Here is a 22,327-nt window from a genome sequence, read left to right on the forward strand (position 1 = left end):
CAATCAAGAAAGATGCAACTTTCGATTTATGAAATCTGAAAAAGATATTATAGTATAGATCCGATGGTGATGTATATATATAAGTACTCAATTAATCTCGTCAGTCCTTGTCAGCCGGAATAGCTCAGTTGGGAGAGCGTTAGACGGGATGGTTGGTTTTTGATGTACCATGTTCAACATGTAAACAAAGTGTCGCCCGGAAATTATTCTGAATTTGGTGAGTTATTCGCCACATATGTGGTTAAAAACAGTTGTTGAAGTTTATTTTGTATTATATGACTGTATGTGATATATATTACAGACTAATATTCGTTTAGTATCCCCTTTTCCTGCGTTTTCGTTGCAGGAAAAAGGGGGAGGAAAGGTGTGTTCGATTTGTTGTTTGCTGATCTAAGTAAACACCAATGGCAAACTTTGACAGTAACGGGGCAGAAAGGTCCCAACGGAATAGGTTCAATTCTAAAGACGAATTTTCTAAAGAGATAACGGTGTTAGTGCAGTTAAGGCTGAAAAACTAATTGATGAAATTGAAAGTAAATGTGGTATAGGTAGCGTTGTGGCATGTGTGATGAAAAATGGAGTTGGCTTTGAAGTGGTGTTTAGAGAGAGAGACAATTGATGAAACCAATTCTTGGTGAATTAAACTTTGATGGCAAAATCTGTAATGTGAACGAACTGGAGGCAAAGTTCAAATATGTTTCGATATTGAATCTTAGTATGTATGTTTCGGATGAAGAGATTATTGACAGATTTTCTGAAATTGGTGTAGAGGTTGTTTCTCCAATAAAGAAGCATTGAACGAAGTCCAAAATTAATGTTTATGATGGCACTCGTACTTTCAAAGCTAAACTTCCGCCTAATATGGTAGCAATACCATACTCCATGAAATTTTCTGTAAATGAAAAAGAAACAGCTTATTACAGGTTATACATAACCAACAAGTCAAGGTCTGCTCTGGATGTTTTATCCCAGAACAGATGCACAAAGACTGCCCTGAATTTATATGTTTTGAATGTGGTGAACAGGGCCACATACGTAGGAAATGTTTGAAAAACAAGTGTCCGTTTTGTTTTCATAAGAAAGAAAAATGTAACTGTGATGTTACAAAGGAATTTCACATTGACAATACATACTCACCATTATCTCAGATGGAAAGTTTACAGGAGACAATGTCTAGAGATAACATTGCAAAGAAGGGAGATGTGAAAGATAGAAAGGAGTCTGACGTGAATATTGATTATATTGATGAGAATTGCAATGTAAATGAAAATAACTTTACGAATGTTGATGATATGACTTATCAAAATGAAAGTACACCTGTAGATCAAAATGGAAGTGCAAAGGTGAATGACGATGGTAGTCATTATTCTGAAAATGCTGGTAAAGTTGTTTCGAGAGGAAGTGCTCTAGGTGTTGCTAACCTTAGCACTTTTGAACTTGGTGATGATGGTAGTGGTGATGACATAGATGATTAATGTTTTGAGATGGAAGATGATGTGATTGATGACTGTGAAGGTGACGAAAACGTTAAGACAGATACAGGTACAAAACAGGACAATGTAGTCTTGAACAATTGTAATACTGAATCAATTGAATTTGTTAAATCAAGTGTTGAATTTTCTGCTGAAAGTATTTTAAAAGATGATGTTAAATCGGATAGATTAGTTGTAGATGATATTGTCTCCTCCCTGGAACAAGATAAAAGCAGCCAGGAGGGAGTCAGATATTCATATGATTCTCTAGATGAGTTAGTATGGACACTTTTCCCTTGACTAATGAATGTCTAGGGGCAAGTGGAGATGATTTTACTGTCGTTGAAGAGAAAAAGACGTATTTAGGTATCAAAAGAAGGAGTAAGCTTAAGGTTACGCCTAATATAAAGGCATCAAAATTATCAAATGTACAAAAAAAATTTGGTAAATAAAAATGGAGAGTCCTATTGTTAATATTATTAGATTACTTTTTGTTATGGCTACTTAAAATTTTATAAGCCTTAACTATAATGGTCTTTGCGATAGAAATAAAAGAGACTGTATTTTTTAAATTATGTAGTGAAAGGAAATATGATATTGTATGTTTACAAGAAACTTTTTGGAATAATAATACATTTGAAGATTTAAAGAAGAATAAGACTTTATGGAGTGGTGATATTTTTGCAAGTAATAGTAACTGTAATAGACAAGGTGTTCCTATTCTTGTCAGTAAAAGTCTTAAAAATGTATTTGAAGTTTGTGAATGTTTACCTGGTAGATTTATCCATATTCAAGGTATAATTAATGATAGAACGGTTGATATTTTTAATGTATATGCTCCTAATAGTGTAAGTGAGAAATGTGAGTTTTTTTTTAAGTTTGTAAAAGTAAAATTGAAGGAGATGGCTATGTTATAGTGGCTGGTGATTTTAATACTACTCTGTCTCCTTTAGATAAAAGTGGAAAAACTGCTTTTTATGCAGATAGGTCTGTGAGACATCTTACTAGTATAATGAATCAAAAATGTCTGTTTGATGTCTGGAGAGATAGAAATATAGGTGTTAAAATGTTTTCACGAAAACAAGTTATTCAAGGTTTTTTAACACAGAGTAGAATTGACTATTTTTTAGTGAACTTGAGGCTATAGAAAAACATAGATGTAATGGTGCTATATTAAGATCTAAATGTCAACATGCCTTAGAAAGTGACAAGAATACTGCTTGTTTTGTAAGTTTAGAAAAATATAAACAGAATAAGAATTTAATATGTACTTTGAAAAATTATGATGGAAATGCTGTTAATAGTACTGTGGAATTATTAAATGTTGTACATGACTTTTATGAAAAATTGTTTTCATGTGTAAATACTGACAATGATGCAATTAATGAAATGTTAGATTGTGTTAATGTTAAAGTTGATGATACTGATATTACTAAATGTGATGATGATATATGTATTGATGAGATTGTACAATCATTAAAAGGAATGAAAAAGGGCAAAACGCCTGGCTCTGATGGATTAACTGTTGAATTTTATCTTTATTTTCTAGATGAATTGACGCCTGTATTGAAATATATTTATGATAGTATTGAAGAAAATAAAGTTTTATCTAGGTCTATGAGATATTGTATGATAAATTTGATATATAAGAATAGAGGTGACAAGTCTGTGTTGAAAAATTTTAGACCTATAATTTATTATATGTTGATTATAAAATCTTAGCAAGAGTAATGGCTAACAGGTTTAAGTTTGTATTACCAAAAATTATATCACCTACTCAAAGTTGCTGTATTATAGGTAAAGACATTTCTGACACTACTGCAAGTGTTAGAGATATTATTGATTTGGTTGAAATGGATAATTTAGAATGTTATTTGTTGAAACTTGACCAGGAAAAAGCATTTGACAGGGTTGGACATGGATTTTTATTTTCTGTCTTGCAGAAATTTGGATTTGGGGAGAAATTTATTTCTTGGATTAAAATATTTTATACAGACATTTTCAGCACTGTCAAGTGTAATGGGTTCTTATCTAAATATTTTCAATTAAAGAACTCTGTAAAACAAGGATGTCCTATATCAGCTTTATTATATGTATTAGTCGCTCAACCATTGAGCACTATGATTAAAAAGAATAATAGTATTAGAGGTTTGAATATTTCTAATACAAACGTTGAAGAAAAGATTTTTTCACATGCTGATGACACCACTTTAATATTATCTGACAAAAATTCAGTAAATGAAGCCTTTAAAGTTTTACATTTGTATGAACAAACATCTGGGGCAAAATTAAATAAAGATAAATCAGAAATTTTGGCATTGGGGACTGGAACTATTTCAAAAAATGAATTAGATGCTCGGAGTATTAGAGAGTGTGATGGGGTTTTACAGATTTTAGGCATATGGATTGGCAAGGATAAATCTCTTTGTGATAGTTTGAATTGGGATTGCAAAGTACAATCTGTTTTGAAGTTACTGAATTTTTGAAAAATGAGACACTTATCAATACATGGTAGATTAACTGTAATAAATACATTATTGATGAGCAAACTTTGGTATAATCTTATGATTGTAAATATACCAGGAAAACATTATTTAGAAATTAAGAAGATATATATTAATTTTTTATGGAATGATAAACCATCTCTAGTTGCATATGATGTAATAACTAATAAGGTGTTAGATGGTGGTTTAAATTTTCCAGACATTTTTCATAAAATGTATGCATTTAGACTAAAGTTTTTAAGTCGGCTATTAGATGTGGATTATAATGCTGTTTGGAAAATTACATGTCTTTATTTCTTTTCTAAAGTAGAAGAAATGAATCTTGGTGTTGAAATATTGTTTTGTGATTTCACTCATAAACAATTAGTATGTTTGCCTGATTTTTATAAAGGCATGTTGTATGCATGGGGGAAGATACGTCATAGTATGGAAATAGAAATAAATGTGAATAACGTTTTTGATGTTCCCCTTTTCTGTAATCCAATGATTGTAAATGGTGGTAGTATGTTATATCTGAGAACATTTATAGATGCAGGTATTATCAAGATTAAGCATATGAATGCAAGAAAGGTTTTATGAAGGAAACATATATTCAAGATATTGTATCTCAAAAGTTCCCTGATGTTTCCGTTGATAAAATTATTAAAGTAGTGAAATGTATTATGAAATGTATTCCACAAGATTATATGGTTTTAGTTGAAGAAAATGCCAACAGTTGTAAACTACCTGTTTTAAATATAATTTACAGTGTAAATGCTAGAAAGTGTGCTTTGCCTGATACAACAAGATCATTTTATGATGTACTGTTAAAGACATTAACAAGGGAGCCTAATTCTGTAAAATACTGGAGTGAATTATTTTCAGATTTTGATGTGCAAAAAGTTCAAAAAGTTTTCTACTTTTCATTTATACAAAGTGATTGGATTGAGTCTTCATTTAAAATTTTCCATAGAATTTTCATAACTAAGGAGTAACTGATGAGATATCTTATTACTGCTGATTCTATGTGTCCAGTTTGCGGAGATGTACATGAGGACTTGGAGCATTTGATCATTGTGTGTAGATGTTTGACTCAGTTCAATGACTTTTTAAAAGATTTTTTACATAACATATTGTGTAATAGTTCTGCAAACTTTGTCAATACACTAGATTTCAATTATATGTGTTACTTTGGTCTACTCAAGAAGGATACAAATATAAACTTATACTTTGTAAATACAGTTTTCTGTGCTAGAAGATTTTGTGTTGTAAAGAGGAGAAATATCTCTATGAAGAATGACAAATTGATGGACATAGTGCCATATTTTAAAAATGTTCTGCAAAAGCATGTGAATTATGCATACTTGTATTATAAACAGAAGAAGTACATGTATTTATTTGAAAAGTATTATTTAAACAAAAATCCTGTATTAAGAATAAGTAATGATGAAGTACATATTGACTTTTAATTGACATATAATTGTTTATTAACATTTTTTTTACAATTCTAACTAATACTGTGATATTGTGAATTATTGGGAGACTAGCCCAATGGTTCTTTTATGAATGTATTTATGTGAATAAAATTTTATCAAGAGAAAAAAAGAGCGTTAGACTGAAGATCTAAAGGCCCCCGGTTCAATCCCGGGTTCCGGCACGGAACAATCCGGCGGCTGGCAGGATATTTTTTGCAACAGATTTTTACATCAGGTGCATAATAGTAACTCGGGCATCTAATTTGCTGTACTTAAAACTGCATGTATTCAAGCGCAGAATGAATAAACCGTGCATGCACAGATGCCTGCTATATGAACCGCTGTATTATCTCTCTTCAAACAAGTCTGCCCTCAAGTTGTGACATTGACGTTTGTATATAATTCTTTTTTCCTCCTTTCTGGCGACTGACAATGGTAGAGGTACGATTTAATTTCATAATGATAATACAAGAAAAGTGGTAAAGTACGTGTACAATTTTATAAACTAATATTCAGTTAGCCAGGATGCATACATGTGTACGGAGATCGGTTCTTGGACATATCATAGGAAGGTGTTTACATATTACCGCTCCGGTCGAATGTGCCGTTTTGGTGAGTTCAGCTTTATTTCTGTGTTCAGATACATTTCGTTTTGTAGAGCATTGTTTATTTGACTTAAAGTGATAAGACACTTGTCTATTTTGTTCGTTTATTTCCCCTTTTCCTGAATTTCACTGCAGGAAAGAGGGGGGGGGAGGAAAGGTGCGTTTGATTCGGTTTTACTGATACAACCAATCACCAAATTTAGTTATGGAGAACAAAGCACCAGAAAGTTTTGGAAATCGCAATATTGGTGCGAAAGGGTATGATGGTGGTAGAAAAGGTGAAAGAACCCGAAAGTACACGAGTTCAAAAAGGGAATATACAAAAGAGTGTACCGTTAAGATTGTTAAAATTGGGAAAACATCTGAGACTCCATCAAAAATAATTAAAGCAGTGGAGGATATTTGTGGAGTAAACACTGTGTTAGCAGTTGTCCCTGATGATATGGAGGATTCGTACTGTATTACGATGGATAGTGAGCAAAATGCTGACAAATTAACCAGGGGTGTTAATATTGAAAGTAAAAACTATGATTGCCTATTTTTGTTTGATAATTCAGTTATAGTTTCATTCATTTATTTGCCTGCTCATCCTGCTCATCTTAGTGATGAGCTTATTCTTGATGTATTGAGAGAAAAGAATTGTAAGCCTCTGTTCAAGGTATTTAGGCATGTTCATCCAGGAACTGAAGTTGCTGATGGAACAAGATATGTGAGAGTACAGTTTCCGCCTGGCCTAATTTCTCTTCCTTGGTCAATAAAATTTGATACTGGATTAGGAACACGAAGTTTCCGTGTTAAACATGATCACCAGAGGCAATTATGCAACTATTGTGGATCTCCTGGCCATAAGTATAGACAATGTCTACAACTAGTTTGCTATAATTATGATAAACATGGACATAAAGAAAATGAATGTAAAATGCCACCGTGCAAGAGGTGCAAAAAAGATTGAGACATTGTGAGTGCAAGGAAACAAAATGCCAATATTGTAACAAAGAAATTTGTGAATGTCCTTGTTTTACTTGTGACCAATCTAAAGAAGAATGCAGATGTAAGTGCAGAGAATGCGGAATAGTAACTGCGCGATATGCATGTAGAAAGGGATATACTGGTAGAGGTAATGAAGAATTTAGGGGTAAAGAGAAGGAAGAAGAAAGTCATGACAGTGATCAAATATCACGTGAGAATGGCGATAGGGAGGATTTGGAAGGTACATACTCTGACGAGGACGAAAATGGAGGTGACTCAGTTCAGATAGAAAACAAGCGAGATAATTAGTGTGATGACAAGCAGTCTCTTGAAAGTAAAGTTTCGGTAAATATACGTAATGAGACAAAAGATGTGGTCTTCGGGGCCACTGTAGAAAATGATGATATGGTCTTCGGGACCACTGCCAAGAAAGGGGATGTGGTCTTCGGGACTACAGAAGAGAGAACTAAGGTCTTCAGGGCCAATGCAAATGATGGTAAGCTCAAAAAGAGCATGACTGATAAAAATGTGGTCTTCGGGGCCTCAGATAACAGGGATAAGGTCTTCGGGACCGAAGGCAACAAAAGTGTTGATAAACAATGCACTGGAGATTTGGTAGAAGATGAATCAATGATAGAAAAGACTAAAGGACAGAAAAGACAAAGAAATGAGATTTCGAGAGCATGTGACTCTGATGATGAAATTGTAATTGTTAACAAGCATATTGTAAAACAAAATGACATTAAAGAAAATAGTGTTGATAGTGATGATATGGAAACTGACATCTCCTCCAGTGGTTGTAACACTGGAGTTGATGTCGCAAATGATGCAAAAGATAATTTGTCTTGTTCCCAGAGCAGTGTCTGTACTGTGGACTTAGGTCCACCTGAAAGAAAAAAAAGGAGCAACAGGATGAAATTTTATCCTAATATAAATAGTGTTCAGAAAGACAAACTCAACCAATAGAATGTTAATAATGGAGACGTTTAATTTATTTTATCTGATTTTTACTTTTGCAATGGTGCTTTTTGTAAGTAACAATTGTAATGGTTTGAGAGATTGTGATAAATTTAAGAAGTATGTAGCCATTATAGATAATAGTAAGATTGATTTTTTGTTACTGCAAGAAACTTTCTGGGATGATGATTTTATGTTGAATATTGATAGGATGTATCCGGGTTCCGGCACGGAACAATCCGGCGGCTGGCAGGATATTTTTTGCAACAGATTTTTACATCAGGTGCATAATAGTAACTCGGGCATCTAATTTGCTATACTTAAAACTGCATGTATTCAAGCGCAGAATGAATAAACCGTGCATGCACAGATGCCTGTTATATGAACCGCTGTATTATCTCTCTTCAAACAAGTCTGCCCTCAAGTTGTGACATTGACGTTTGTATATAATTCTTTTTCTCTCCTTTCTGGCGACTGACAATGGAAGAGGTACGATTTAATTTCATAATGATAATACAAGAAAATGGTAAAATACGTGTAAACATTTTACTAACTAATATTCAGCTAGCCAGGATGCATACATGTGTATGTATCGACCCCAATATACCTTAAATCGTTCTTTCCGACGACATGTTGGTGGTCTTGTACATGTACGGTATTTTGTTTAGCCAGCATAACCGGTCAAGTACTTGCTTTTCGGCATATTTGAATTGATATCAACAATCAAGAATGATGCAACTTTCGATTTATGAAATCTGAAAAAGATATTAAAGTATAGATCCGATGGTGATGTATGTATAAGTACTCAATTAATCTCGTCAGTCCTTGTCAGCCGGAATAGCTCAGTTGGGAGAGCGTTAGACTGAAGATCTAAAGGATACAAATGCGCAATTATTTGTTTACATTCTACCGGGAACTTTTTTACCCCAACATGGTACTGAGTACTGAATACAAGGTGGTACCTGATTGGTTGGATATGGCTTGAAATTTATTTTCATTTCAAAGCTTACCCATTTATTATTGATTTTATTTTGGTAATAATTAATAAAATGTTATAGGGTTGAAATGATTTCTCATAAATGAAATCTAGGTGCTTCATTTTTTTTGCAGTGTATTTTGTGCTGAATTTTCAAGAGTCCATAACAACTGAAATTTAGGTCAACTTTTGGCGCATGACCATGTACTTTTTTTTGTGCAAATAAAAAAGTATGCTTTTCTAGTTTTAGGAACTGAAACCCATTTTCTGCTAATTTGTGTTGTTTTCTTGAAATTAATTTTCAAACTACATAGGTACCCTATGGCAAATGCATTACAAATAATTGCGCTCTTGTATCCTATAGAGAATGTGTACGTTCACATTCACTTTTTTCCTTCATCACTGTTTTGTGGTGCTTAGCTTTCCTGCAAACTCTGTGGTGACTTTGATCATTCTTTTTTCAAAATGGATGCTTTTTGGGCTGATATTGAGAAAAAGTTTTTCAAAAAGGCTATTTTAATGGGCAATGGTAAGGGATGCATTGAATGGAAAGGGGCACGGAAGTTCAAGTCAGGTTATGGGGTCCAAGTAGTGAAATGGCCTGATGGAGAAGGCAAAAGGGAGAGTGCACACAGGCTTTCCTACATGATAAGGCATAGGATATCAAGGGATGACTTTCAAAAATCTTTTAATGACAAAGAGTGCAGCCATATCTGCCATGAGAAACTGTGTGTCAATCCAGACCACATAGCCATAGAACAACATGAGTTTAACCAGGAGAGAATTCACTGCAAAAGTCAAGGGCTCTGCTCAAAATCACACAAACCATATTGTTTAATATTTATATTTTTATTAATATAAAAACTATTTTCTAACAGAAATTCTCCTTTTCTTGCTTTTTACACTGCAGGAATGGTCTTTGTGTTTGTTTAGAGAAGAAGGTTTCTGTTTTTTTCACTTTTCAGTAGCAAATTTGTCTCGTACGCAATAATTTCACTTAATTTTTTATATAGTTTGTACAGTTTTTCACGTTTTTCACTTCTATATTTCTTGTATTCCATTGTTTGCTTATGTTGCTTTTGTAAAATGTCTAATTTCTGCACACTTTTCAGAGCCTGGTAAGCTGTACTCCCAACTGGAATGTCACAGTGTAAGGCACTGCACAACTCAAGGATGGATTCACCTGGACCAAGATTTACTCTATGGATAGCTGAGCGTGCCCTTCCAGAATAGTTCTTTTTGTACGTTACATTTGAAAGTAAGGAACGCCTTATGCTACGATTCACACCCTCGACAAAGTTAGTGTTCATATTAAGCCTGGTCTTCTCAAGTGCTTTTGGTCCGAGGCGCTTATTTACTGCGATACGAATAAAATCCATGTTTTCATGGGTATGCATGATTTTGAATGTCTTTGGTAGTAGACTTCTCTTCTTGAGCCACTCACTCTTGCCACATACAAAAGAATATTTCTTGCATAAGTCATGTTTCCCATGTAGCACCGGATAACTGCATCAACTGTATGAGACATCTTTGATTTAACTCTTTTAAAATTTCCTTCAAATTGCTTAGTACATACAGCAAGTTCAGAATTGCACCTTTCAGTTAAGTCTGTTGCAAAGTTATTCAGTAGCTTTTGGCGTTGCTTTTGTGTCCGTGCCGGCATGATTTGTAGGAGACTTTTGTCTTTCTTCACACTTTTCCGCATATTTTCCGACAAATGCCTGGTATCAATGAAATGCTGAGGCTCAGTTTTTGATTTTCCCTCCTCATACAAATCAACTGCAGCTCTGTAAGCTGAACTGTCTGGGTCAGTAACTAAATAGTCTAGTTCTATGTTGTCTTTTAAAAGGTCTTCAAGGCACTTCCTGGCCCATGCATATTCATCACCAATGCTCTTCACCATTGGAATATTAGCACTGCATTCATCTGTACATTCAGAGTGGAGTTGGCCTGAGTCAAAATCAACATCTAATGAAGAATGCTCTGAACAGAGCTTATTTTTGTCAACCAAATTAACAATATTATGTTTTTGTTACATTTTCAGCTGATGTATACACAACCTGATTAGCTGGTTGGAACGGTGGGCGTCCAATTCCCGAGTAGGGTCTGTTGCTGTACATGCCATCCATTTGAACACTAATACATCTTGGATTTTTCTTTACTCGGAGGCGGTTTATTTCGACTAATTCTTCCCTTCTTCTTTTCATGTCTTTTTTTACAACTTGTACAATGTTTTTATATACTTGATTTGTCCTTCTTTGCAGGCTAGAGGCTGCTGGAGTTGAAATATTGCCACTTAGAAAGATTTTGCGCAAGCTTGTAGGACCAATTGGAGTCTGACTCAGGCCAACTAGTACACCAGTTGGTAGTTTTGAGGGTTTTCTACCCGGTCTGCCGGTTTCAAGTTCCTCATACTGTGTATACATCTTCGAAAAGTATTTACACGATGCGCAAATAAGTCGAAATCTTGATGAGAAACCTCTTTTTTCTTCTTTGTCCAAATCGTATAGTAAAATACCATCACAGTCTGGACTTTTCATCATATGCTCTCTAAATGCGCAATTCCACATGTTTTCTGATTTGTAAAGGCACAGCACTCTGTGGGAATCAGAATTCAACCTGAAAATTAGAAAAGAAACCATATTTGATGTCCTACTAACACAATAGTTATTCCTATATTCAAATGCAATTTAGAGTTATCTCCCCCTTAATTTTAATATATTTTTTAATGGAGCATTTATGTATATTGGGCTGATATCTAGTTGATTTTTTCCTACTTTATAACTTAAATAAAGGTTAATTACTACACAAAGTGCAAGAATTTGTGTTCTTGGAAATAAATTTGCAAGTTTTAAGGAAAAAACATCCTAAATAGTTTGAAAATTGTGCACATATGGGATATATTTTTTTTTTCAAAATCTACATTAATAAACTGTTTGATTGTAAGTTAATTATGTTATTTATTATTACATGTCCTACCTTTTTTCTTTTTTAGCTCCTTTCTTAGATTTCCTGGCAACAGGAACAGATTTAGATTTTGGTCGCAGTAACTTGGCCGCACGACTGGACCGCTCTGCCTTCTCCTCAGGATCAGTGTATGGATCATTAACAACCAGTTCATGAGTTTTCCTTGTAAGTCTAATGTATTTAGGTGTTTCTAAGTCACTTTTCACTGTTGAAAGTTTAGTCCTTGCTTTGTTGTGAGGTAAATTCCCAGATTTAAATGTGTATTTATTTCCTTTTTTGAATCCTGACATTTAATAAATTTGAAATGTTGACTATTAATTTAGCTTTGATAAGTGTTGGTGTGCTGTGATGCAAGTTTATTTTATACCCTTGTTTTGCAGTACAAGTTGATGTGAAAAGTTCAGTCTTTGCACTATTTACAGGATAAACAACAGGTGCCCCCTTCAAACATATAAAATTCTTCAAAGATGCCATTTGATGATCTTATGGCTCTTCTATAATTATCATGATGACAAGCAAAATTTGTTGCTGTCATTCTGGTACCTCTTATCACCAACAATTAAAAATTACATGATAAAGTTAGAAAGTGCATCTTCATTTCACTTAATTTAGAAAGTTTTAAGGAAAATTTCCAACTTTTGGCCATTTTTTGTATTTTTACTATTAGAAGGGTAGATTCTACCCTTAATAAATTTAGATTTCAACTTGTACATGCATAAAAGAAGTATTGCTTAAAGTATTGGAAAACATAAGTCATAATGATTTCTAAGATATTTTAATAAGAAATTTTTCCATTTTTAATTTTTAATTTTTGCTTTCTGTGGAAATTTTTCATCACTGGCCGCAAACTCGCACTCCAAACTAAAAAGGGAATATCTCGACTAAACTTTAACGGATTTTCACCTAACTTGGTTTCTGTACTTGTAATAAGATGTGCTTTATGAATGCGAACTTGAGTACTGATTCTTAACCGCTTCATGTTTTCTATAGGATACAAATGCGCAATTATTTGTTTACATTCTACCGGGAACTTTTTTTACCCCAAAATGGTACTGAGTACTGAATACAAGGTGGTACCTGATTGGTTGGATATGGCTTGAAATTTATTTTCATTTCAAAGCTTACCCATTTATGATTGATTTTATTTTGGTAATAATTAATAAAATGTTATAGGGTTGAAATGATTTCTCATAAATGAAATGTAGGTGCTTCATTTTTTTGCAGTTATATTTTGTGCTGAATTTTCAAGAGTCCATAACAACTGAAATTTAGGTCAACTTTTGGCGCATGACCATGTACCTTTTTTTGTGCAAATAAAAAGTATGCTTTTCTAGTTTTAGGAACTGAAACCCATTTTCTGCTAATTTGTGTTGTTTTCTTGAAATTAATTTTCAAACTACATAGGTACCCTATGGCAAATGCATTACAAATAATTGCGCTCTTGTATCCTAAAGGCCCCCGGTTCAATCCCGGGGTCCGGCACGGAACAATCCGGCTGAATTGATATCAACAATCAAGAATGATGCAACTTTCGATTTATGAAATCTGAAAAAGATATTATAGTATAGATCCGATGGTGATGTATATATATAAGTACTCAATTAATCTCGTCAGTCCTTGTCAGCCGGAATAGCTCAGTTGGGAGAGCGTTAGACTGAAGATCTAAAGGCCCCCGGTTCAATCCCGGGTTCCGGCACGGAACAATCCGGCGGCTGGCAGGATATTTTTTGCAACAGATTTTTACATCAGGTGCATAATAGTAACTCGGGCATCTAATTTGCTATACTTAAAACTGCATGTATTCAAGCGCAGAATGAATAAACCGTGCATGCACAGATGCCTGTTATATGAACCGCTGTATTATCTCTCTTCAAACAAGTCTGCCCTCAAGTTGTGACATTGACGTTTGTATATAATTCTTTTTCCCTCCTTTCTGGCGACTGACAATGGAAGAGGTACGACTTAATTTCATAATGATAATACAAGAAAATGGTAAAGTACGTGTAAACATTTTACTAACTAATATTCAGCTAGCCAGGGTGCATATATGTGTATGTATCGACCCCAATATACCTTAAATCCTTCTTTCCGACGACATGTTGGTGGTCTTGTACATGTACGGTATTTTGTTTAGCCAGCATAACCGGTCAAGTACTTGCTTTTCGGCATATTTGAATTGATATCAACAATCAAGAATGATGCAACTTTCGATTTATGAAATCTGAAAAAGATATTATAGTATAGATCCGATGGTGATGTATATATATAAGTACTCAATTAATCTCGTCAGTCCTTGTCAGCCGGAATAGCTCAGTTGGGAGAGCGTTAGACTGAAGATCTAAAGGCCCCCGGTTCAATCCCGGGTTCCGGCACGGAACAATCCGGCGGCTGGCAGGATATTTTTTGCAACAGATTTTTACATCAGGTGCATAATAGTAACTCGGGCATCTAATTTGCTATACTTAAAACTGCATGTATTCAAGCGCAGAATGAATAAACCGTGCATGCACAGATGCCTGTTATATGAACCGCTGTATTATCTCTCTTCAAACAAGTCTGCCCTCAAGTTGTGACATTGACGTTTGTATATAATTCTTTTTCCCTCCTTTCTGGCGACTGACAATGGAAGAGGTACGACTTAATTTCATAATGATAATACAAGAAAATGGTAAAGTACGTGTAAACATTTTACTAACTAATATTCAGCTAGCCAGGGTGCATATATGTGTATGTATCGACCCCAATATACCTTAAATCCTTCTTTCCGACGACATGTTGGTGGTCTTGTACATGTACGGTATTTTGTTTAGCCAGCATAACCGGTCAAGTACTTGCTTTTCGGCATATTTGAATTGATATCAACAATCAAGAATGATGCAACTTTCGATTTATGAAATCTGAAAAAGATATTATAGTATAGATCCGATGGTGATGTATATATATAAGTACTCAATTAATCTCGTCAGTCCTTGTCAGCCGGAATAGCTCAGTTGGGAGAGCGTTAGACTGAAGATCTAAAGGCCCCCGGTTCAATCCCGGGTTCCGGCACGGAACAATCCGGCGGCTGGCAGGATATTTTTTGCAACAGATTTTTACATCAGGTGCATAATAGTAACTCGGGCATCTAATTTGCTATACTTAAAACTGCATGTATTCAAGCGCAGAATGAATAAACCGTGCATGCACAGATGCCTGTTATATGAACCGCTGTATTATCTCTCTTCAAACAAGTCTGCCCTCAAGTTGAGATATTGGGTCTGGTTTTTGGATGTACCATATGTGAAATGTAAACATTGTGTCGTCCGGAGATTTTTCATTGTTTGGTGAGTTCATCGCCTTATCTGTGTTCATAAACATTTTCTGAAGATTGCTAATTAATTATTGATTGAATGTGACCACAGTTTGCTTAGAAACAATTGTTTGTTTGCCCCTTTTCCTGCAATTTCGGTGCAGGAAAAAGGGGGAGGAAGGGTGTGTTTGATTACTATTTGGAGATCTTACTAAAAACCAATGGCTAACTTTGACGGAAGTGGACCAGACAGGTCCAATGGAAAGTCGGCTAATTATGATAGCAAATTTTCTAAGGAGAAAACTGTGTTAATTGCTTGTGCTCTGGAGGGTTTTGGAAAACTAGAGCCTGATTTGTTGATAGATGACATTGAATCGAAATGTGGTATAGGAAGTGTAATTGCATGTGTGCCAAAAACTGGTTACGGCTATGAAATTGTGTTTCGAGAAAGGCAGATGATGGAACCAGTACTCGGTGATCTGACTGTGGATGGAAAAAGATGCAAAGTGAGTGAATTGCAATCTAGCTTTAGATTAGTTTCGATACTTAATTTGAGTATGTATGTGACTGATGAGGAAATTGTGGATAGATTTAATAAAACTGGTGTTGAAATTGTTTCTGTTATTAAGAAGCATAAGATGAAATCAAAGAACAATATTTATGATGGAACAAGAATTTTCAAAGCCAAACTTCCCCCGAATATGAAGTCAATCCCATATTCAATGAAGTTTTCAGTCAATGAGAAAGAGACTGCATATTACCGCGTGATTCATAATCACCAGGTAAAAGTCTGTAATGGTTGCTTTAGTCCTGACCACATGTATAAGGACTGTCCTGAATTCAAATGTTTTGAATGTGGAGAGCAAGGTCATGTCAGGAAAAAATGCTTTAAGAATAAGTGCTCTAAGTGTTTGCATAAGAAGGTTAGCTGTAAGTGTAGTACTCTAAAGAAAACACACGTAGACAATTCTTTTGCTGAATTCCAAGGAACATTTACACGAGATGACGATGTATGGCCATGTAGCAGAATAATGGATGATGACCATACCAATGGTGAGAGTAATATAACTGTTAATGCTCATCTTGATGATGTAAATGATGTCAGTGATAGCGGAAAGAATGATGTTGCGAATCATTACACTGTTGGGCGTGGTGGTCAGTCTTCGGCTTGTAGTGATAATGGCGTTGCTAGTCATATCACTGAAGATGATGAGAATATCGATTTAGATGTTATTTCAAGTGTCGTTGCTAGCCATTGCAGTGATGAGGGTGATGGTAATGGTGATGTGAATGGTGCCGTTTTGGTCAATGATGATGAAGCTGAGATGGTAGATGGTGATGATGAAGTGTCTGGGGAAGTTGGACAAGATGATAGTATGGTTTATGGTGACCAAGAAAGAAACAAGACAGATAAAGAAGAAAGTAATGTTGATATTGAACTTAATGTTAACAATGTTGATTATGTTAAATCTAAAAGTAAATGTGTTATGCCAAAAGAAAATGTTTCAGAAAATGATTGTAAAATAGGTTCTATTTTGAATATAGAAGCTTCTGTCTCCCCTCTAGAACAAATTAACAGTCAGGGGGAAGTCAGTCAGAGTTCATGTGACACTTTAGACGACTTTGAAATGGATACTTTCCTGATGACTGATAGTAGTCAAGGGGCAAGTGAAAATGATTTTACTCTTGTAGCTAAGAAAAAAAATGCCTTGGGTGTCAAGAGGCGTAGTAAGATTAATATAAAGCCTAATCTGAAAGCAGCAAGGTTATCGAATATACATAAAAAATTGAAATAAGGAACAATGGAGTGTTATATGTTTGCTATTTTACATTTTTGTTTTGCGATGGCTTCTTTTAATTTTATAAGCCTTAATTGTAATGGTCTTTGTGACAAAAATAAAAGAGAGTGTATTTTTGCACTGTGTAATGAAAGGAAATATGATGTTGTATGTTTACAAGAAACATTCTGGAATGATGATTTATATAAAATTATACAGAATGACAATAGTGTATGGGGTGGTGATATTTTTGCTAGTAATAGTAATTGTAATAGAAAAGGTGTGGCTATTCTTTTAAGTAAAAGATTGAGAAATGTTTTTAAAGTTTGTGATAGTATATGTGGACGATTATTGCATATTCAAGGTAAAGTTGAAGGTAAAAATGTTGATATAATCAATGTGTATGCTCCTAATAGTATCAGTGATAAATGTACTTTTTTTAATGATTGTAAAGACAAAATATATGGAGATGAATATATTATAGTTGTAGGAGATTTCAATACTGCGTTCTGTCCTTTAGATAGAAGTGGAAAAACTACGTTTTATGCAGATAAATCTGTAAAATGTTTAACTAATTTGATGAATGATAAATGTTTATTTGATGTATGGAGAAATAGAAATATGAATGTCAAAATGTTTTCTAGAAAACAGGTAGTTCAAGGTTTTTTAACACAAAGTAGGATTGATTATATTTTGGTATCTAGTAATTTAAAATCATGTATAAGAAATATTTTTTATAGCGACACATGCTTTAGTGATCATAGCATTGTAAATATGAAACTTGATTTCTCTGAAGTTGAAAAAGGACCTGGTGTTTGGCTTTTTAATGAAACCTTATTAAATGATGATGTTTATGTTGAAAAGATTAGACAAATTTTATTTGATGAAATTGGTTCTGATTTTTATTTGTCAAATCCACTTATTTGGTGGGATAATTTGAAATATAGAGTAAAGAAAGTCAGCCAAATATATGGAAAAGAGAAACAAAAAGAATTAAATAGAGAGTATTTTAGGTTACAAAATAAGCTGCAAGAAATGTCTGTGAAGTCAGCTTGTGGTATATCAATTGATCATGTCAAATATTTAGAATTGAAAGATGAATTAGAAAGTTTAGAAAAACACAAATGTAATGGTGCTATTATTAGATCAAAATGTCAGTATTCAATTGAAAGTGATAAGAATACAGCTTATTTCTTAAGTTTAGAGAAACATAGACAAAACAGAAATATGATATGTAGTTTAAAAAATTGTGATGGTGTTGTTGTCAATGATTCTGCTGAAATGTTAGATGTTGTACACAATTTTTATGAGAAACTCTTTTCTTGTGTTCAAACTGATCATGAGGCAATAGAGGAAATGTTAGATTGTGTTAACGTTAGTGTTGAAAATTGTGATATTGAAAACTGTGATTGTGAAATTACTAGTGATGAAATTGAAACCTCTATAAAAGGCATGAAAAAGGGTAAAACACCTGGCCCTGATGGGCTTACTGTAGAATTTTATTTATACTTTTTTAGTGAGTTGAAACCGGTATTGAAATATATTTATGACTGTATTGGAGACAATAAAATTTTGTCAAGATCTATGAGATATGGAATGATTAACCTGATTTATAAGAATAGAGGTGACAAGTCTGACCTGAAAAACTTCAGACCTATAACTTTGTTAAATGTTGATTATAAAATTTTAGCCAGAGTAATGGCCAACAGATTTAAATTTGTATTACCAAAGATTATATCACCAAATCAGAGTTGTTGTATTATTGGTAAAGATATTTCTGATACTACAGTAAGTATCAGAGATATTATAGAATTAATAGAAATGGATGATTTGGAATGTTATTTGCTGAAACTTGATCAGGAAAAGGCATTTGACAGAGTTGGACATGACTACTTATTTTCTGTATTGCAGAAATTTGGATTTGGGGAGAGATTCATTTCATGGATAAAGATATTTTATACTGACATTTTCAGCACTGTCAAATTCAATGGTTTTTTGTCCAAGTATTTTCAATTAAAGAACTCTGTAAAACAAGGGTGTCCTATATCAGCTTTGTTATATGTGTTAGTTGCTGAACCCTTGAGTATTATGATTAAAAGGAATGATAGAATTCATGGTATACAAATTCCCAATGCATCTGGTGAGGAGAAAATATTTTCACATGCAGATGATACAACATTGATATTGTCTGACAAAAATTCAGTAAATGAGGCCTTTGGAGTTTTAAATTTATATGAACAAGCATCTGGGGCAAAATTGAATAAAGATAAATCTGAAATTTTGGCATTGGGTACCGGAAAGATATCGAAACAAGAAATAGATGCTTGGAATATTAAAGAGTGTGATGGGGTTCTTCAGCTTTTAGGTATATGGATTGGCAAAGACAAAACTGTTTGTGATAATTTAAATTGGGATTGCAAAGCGCAATCTATTTCAAAATTATTGAATTTTTGGAAAATGAGACATTTATCAATACAGGGTAGAGTAACGGTTATAAATACCTTGTTGATGAGTAAATTATGGTATACTCTAATGGTGGTTAATATACCTGAGAAATACTATTTAGACATTAAAAAGATGTGTGTAGATTTTTTGTGGAATAATAAGCCATCATTGGTTGCATATGATGTTATAATAAATAGAGTTTTGAATGGTGGTTTAAATTTTCCAGATATATTTCACAAAATGTATGCTTTTAGACTTAAATTTTTAAGTCGATTGTTAGATAATGATTATAATGCAGTGTGGAAACATACTTGCACTTATTTTTTATCAAAAGTTCTAGATATGAATCTTGGTATGGAAATTCTATTTTGTGATCTTAATAATAGACAATTAGGTATTTTACCTGATTTTTATAAGTGTATGTTATATGCTTGGGGAAAGATTCGTACTCATATGGAAATTGATATAAATGTGAATAATGTATTTGATATTCCATTGTTTTATAATCCAATGATAGTAAATGATGGGAAAATGTTGTATATTAAACCCTTTGTAGATGCAGGAATAGTTAAAATTAAAGACTTGGCATTTGAATGTAAAAAAGGTTTTTTGAAGAACAAATATGTACAGGATATAGTCTCTCAAAGGTTTCCTGAGTTAGTTGCTGATAGAATTGTTGATGTAGTTCAGTGTATTAAGCAGTGTATTCCAGAACAGGTAAAACGTTTAGTTAGAGAAAATGCATATAACTATAATAAACCTGTTCTGAATGTAGTGTATAATGATAATGGTAAAAAATATACATTACCTAGAACGGCAAAAATTTGTTATGGTATGCTCTTAGAAACTAGCACAATAATGCCAAATGCTGTCAGCTACTGGTATGAAGTATTTAGTGATTTTAATGTACAAAGGGTTCAAAATGTTTTGAATTTTCAATTTTTACCTAGTGACTGTATTGAAACATCGTTTAAAATTTTCCATAGAGTTTTATTTACGAAGGAGAGATTATTCAGATGTCATATTACTATTGATTCTTTATGTCCAGTATGTTATGATGTACATGAAGATTTGGAACATCTTATAATTTCATGTAGATGTTTAACTAAATTCAACAACTTTTTGAAGGATTTCCTACATAATATTTTGTGCAATAGCTCTACAAGATATGTCAATATGCTTGATTTTAATTTTCTATGTTATTTTGGATTAACTGAGAAAGATAAAAACAGTAACTATTATTTTGTTAATACTGTCTTAGCATTTAGAAAATTTTGTGTTGTGAAAAGGAGAAATGTAGCTGTGAAAGATGAGAAAGTACTAGATATTCAAAATTATTTTAAGTCCGTACTTCAGCGACATGTAAATTATGCTTATATGTATTATAAAAAGAAGAACTTTTCATTGTTTGAAAAATACTACTTGAAAAGAAATCCTGTTTTACGTATCTGTGACGAAAATGTTGTCATTGACTTTTAGTATGCAAGCCACTATATAATATGGAAGATTGACTTAACATACATGATATTATTAATTGTTATCTGTGATATGTGAATTAGTGGGAGATTAGCCCAACAATTCTTTTACATGTAAATATATTTCTGTGAATAAACTTTTATCAAGAGAAAAAAAAGAGCGTTAGACTGAAGATCTAAAGGCCCCCGGTTCAATCCCGGGTTCCGGCACGGAACAATCCGGCGGCTGGCAGGATATTTTTTGCAACAGATTTTTACATCAGGTGCATAATAGTAACTCGGGCATCTAATTTGCTATACTTAAAACTGCATGTATTCAAGCGCAGAATGAATAAACCGTGCATGCACAGATGCCTGTTATATGAACCGCTGTATTATCTCTCTTCAAACAAGTCTGCCCTCAAGTTGTGACATTGACGTTTGTATATAATTCTTTTTCCCTCCTTTCTGGCGACTGACAATGGAAGAGGTACGACTTAATTTCATAATGATAATACAAGAAAATGGTAAAGTACGTGTAAACATTTTACTAACTAATATTCAGCTAGCCAGGGTGCATATATGTGTATGTATCGACCCCAATATACCTTAAATCCTTCTTTCCGACGACATGTTGGTGGTCTTGTACATGTACGGTATTTTGTTTAGCCAGCATAACCGGTCAAGTACTTGCTTTTCGGCATATTTGAATTGATATCAACAATCAAGAATGATGCAACTTTCGATTTATGAAATCTGAAAAAGATATTATAGTATAGATCCGATGGTGATGTATATATATAAGTACTCAATTAATCTCGTCAGTCCTTGTCAGCCGGAATAGCTCAGTTGGGAGAGCGTTAGACTGAAGATCTAAAGGCCCCCGGTTCAATCCCGGGTTCCGGCACGGAACAATCCGGCGGCTGGCAGGATATTTTTTGCAACAGATTTTTACATCAGGTGCATAATAGTAACTCGGGCATCTAATTTGCTATACTTAAAACTGCATGTATTCAAGCGCAGAATGAATAAACCGTGCATGCACAGATGCCTGTTATATGAACCGCTGTATTATCTCTCTTCAAACAAGTCTGCCCTCAAGTTGTGACATTGACGTTTGTATATAATTCTTTTTCCCTCCTTTCTGGCGACTGACAATGGAAGAGGTACGACTTAATTTCATAATGATAATACAAGAAAATGGTAAAGTACGTGTAAACATTTTACTAACTAATATTCAGCTAGCCAGGGTGCATATATGTGTATGTATCGACCCCAATATACCTTAAATCCTTCTTTCCGACGACATGTTGGTGGTCTTGTACATGTACGGTATTTTGTTTAGCCAGCATAACCGGTCAAGTACTTGCTTTTCGGCATATTTGAATTGATATCAACAATCAAGAATGATGCAACTTTCGATTTATGAAATCTGAAAAAGATATTATAGTATAGAT

At 33.7% G+C, this 22,327-nt stretch overlaps 4 non-coding genes and 1 pseudogene across 4 annotated transcripts; 4 read left to right on the forward strand and 1 right to left on the reverse strand.

Moving 5' to 3' along the window:
- Positions 1–9,801: 9,801 nt before the first annotated feature.
- LOC148615415 (uncharacterized) lies at positions 9,802–13,103 on the reverse strand (annotated as a pseudogene).
- A 424-nt stretch (positions 13,104–13,527) lies between these two features.
- Positions 13,528–13,600, forward strand: Trnaf-gaa (transfer RNA phenylalanine (anticodon GAA)). Its single transcript has one exon. It is a non-coding gene; the product is annotated as a tRNA-Phe (tRNA).
- Positions 13,601–14,203: 603 nt separating this feature from the next.
- On the forward strand, positions 14,204–14,276 carry Trnaf-gaa (transfer RNA phenylalanine (anticodon GAA)). Its single transcript has one exon. It is a non-coding gene; the product is annotated as a tRNA-Phe (tRNA).
- A 603-nt stretch (positions 14,277–14,879) lies between these two features.
- Positions 14,880–14,952, forward strand: Trnaf-gaa (transfer RNA phenylalanine (anticodon GAA)). The gene has a single exon. It is a non-coding gene; the product is annotated as a tRNA-Phe (tRNA).
- Positions 14,953–21,704: 6,752 nt separating this feature from the next.
- Trnaf-gaa (transfer RNA phenylalanine (anticodon GAA)) lies at positions 21,705–21,777 on the forward strand. The gene has a single exon. It is a non-coding gene; the product is annotated as a tRNA-Phe (tRNA).
- Positions 21,778–22,327: the final 550 nt, after the last annotated feature.

This window comes from Perna viridis, chromosome 6, assembly GCF_037379345.1.
Source record: "Perna viridis isolate PV_CMFRI_1.1 ecotype Kerala chromosome 6, ASM3737934v1, whole genome shotgun sequence".
Taxonomy (NCBI): Eukaryota; Metazoa; Mollusca; class Bivalvia; order Mytilida; family Mytilidae; genus Perna; species Perna viridis.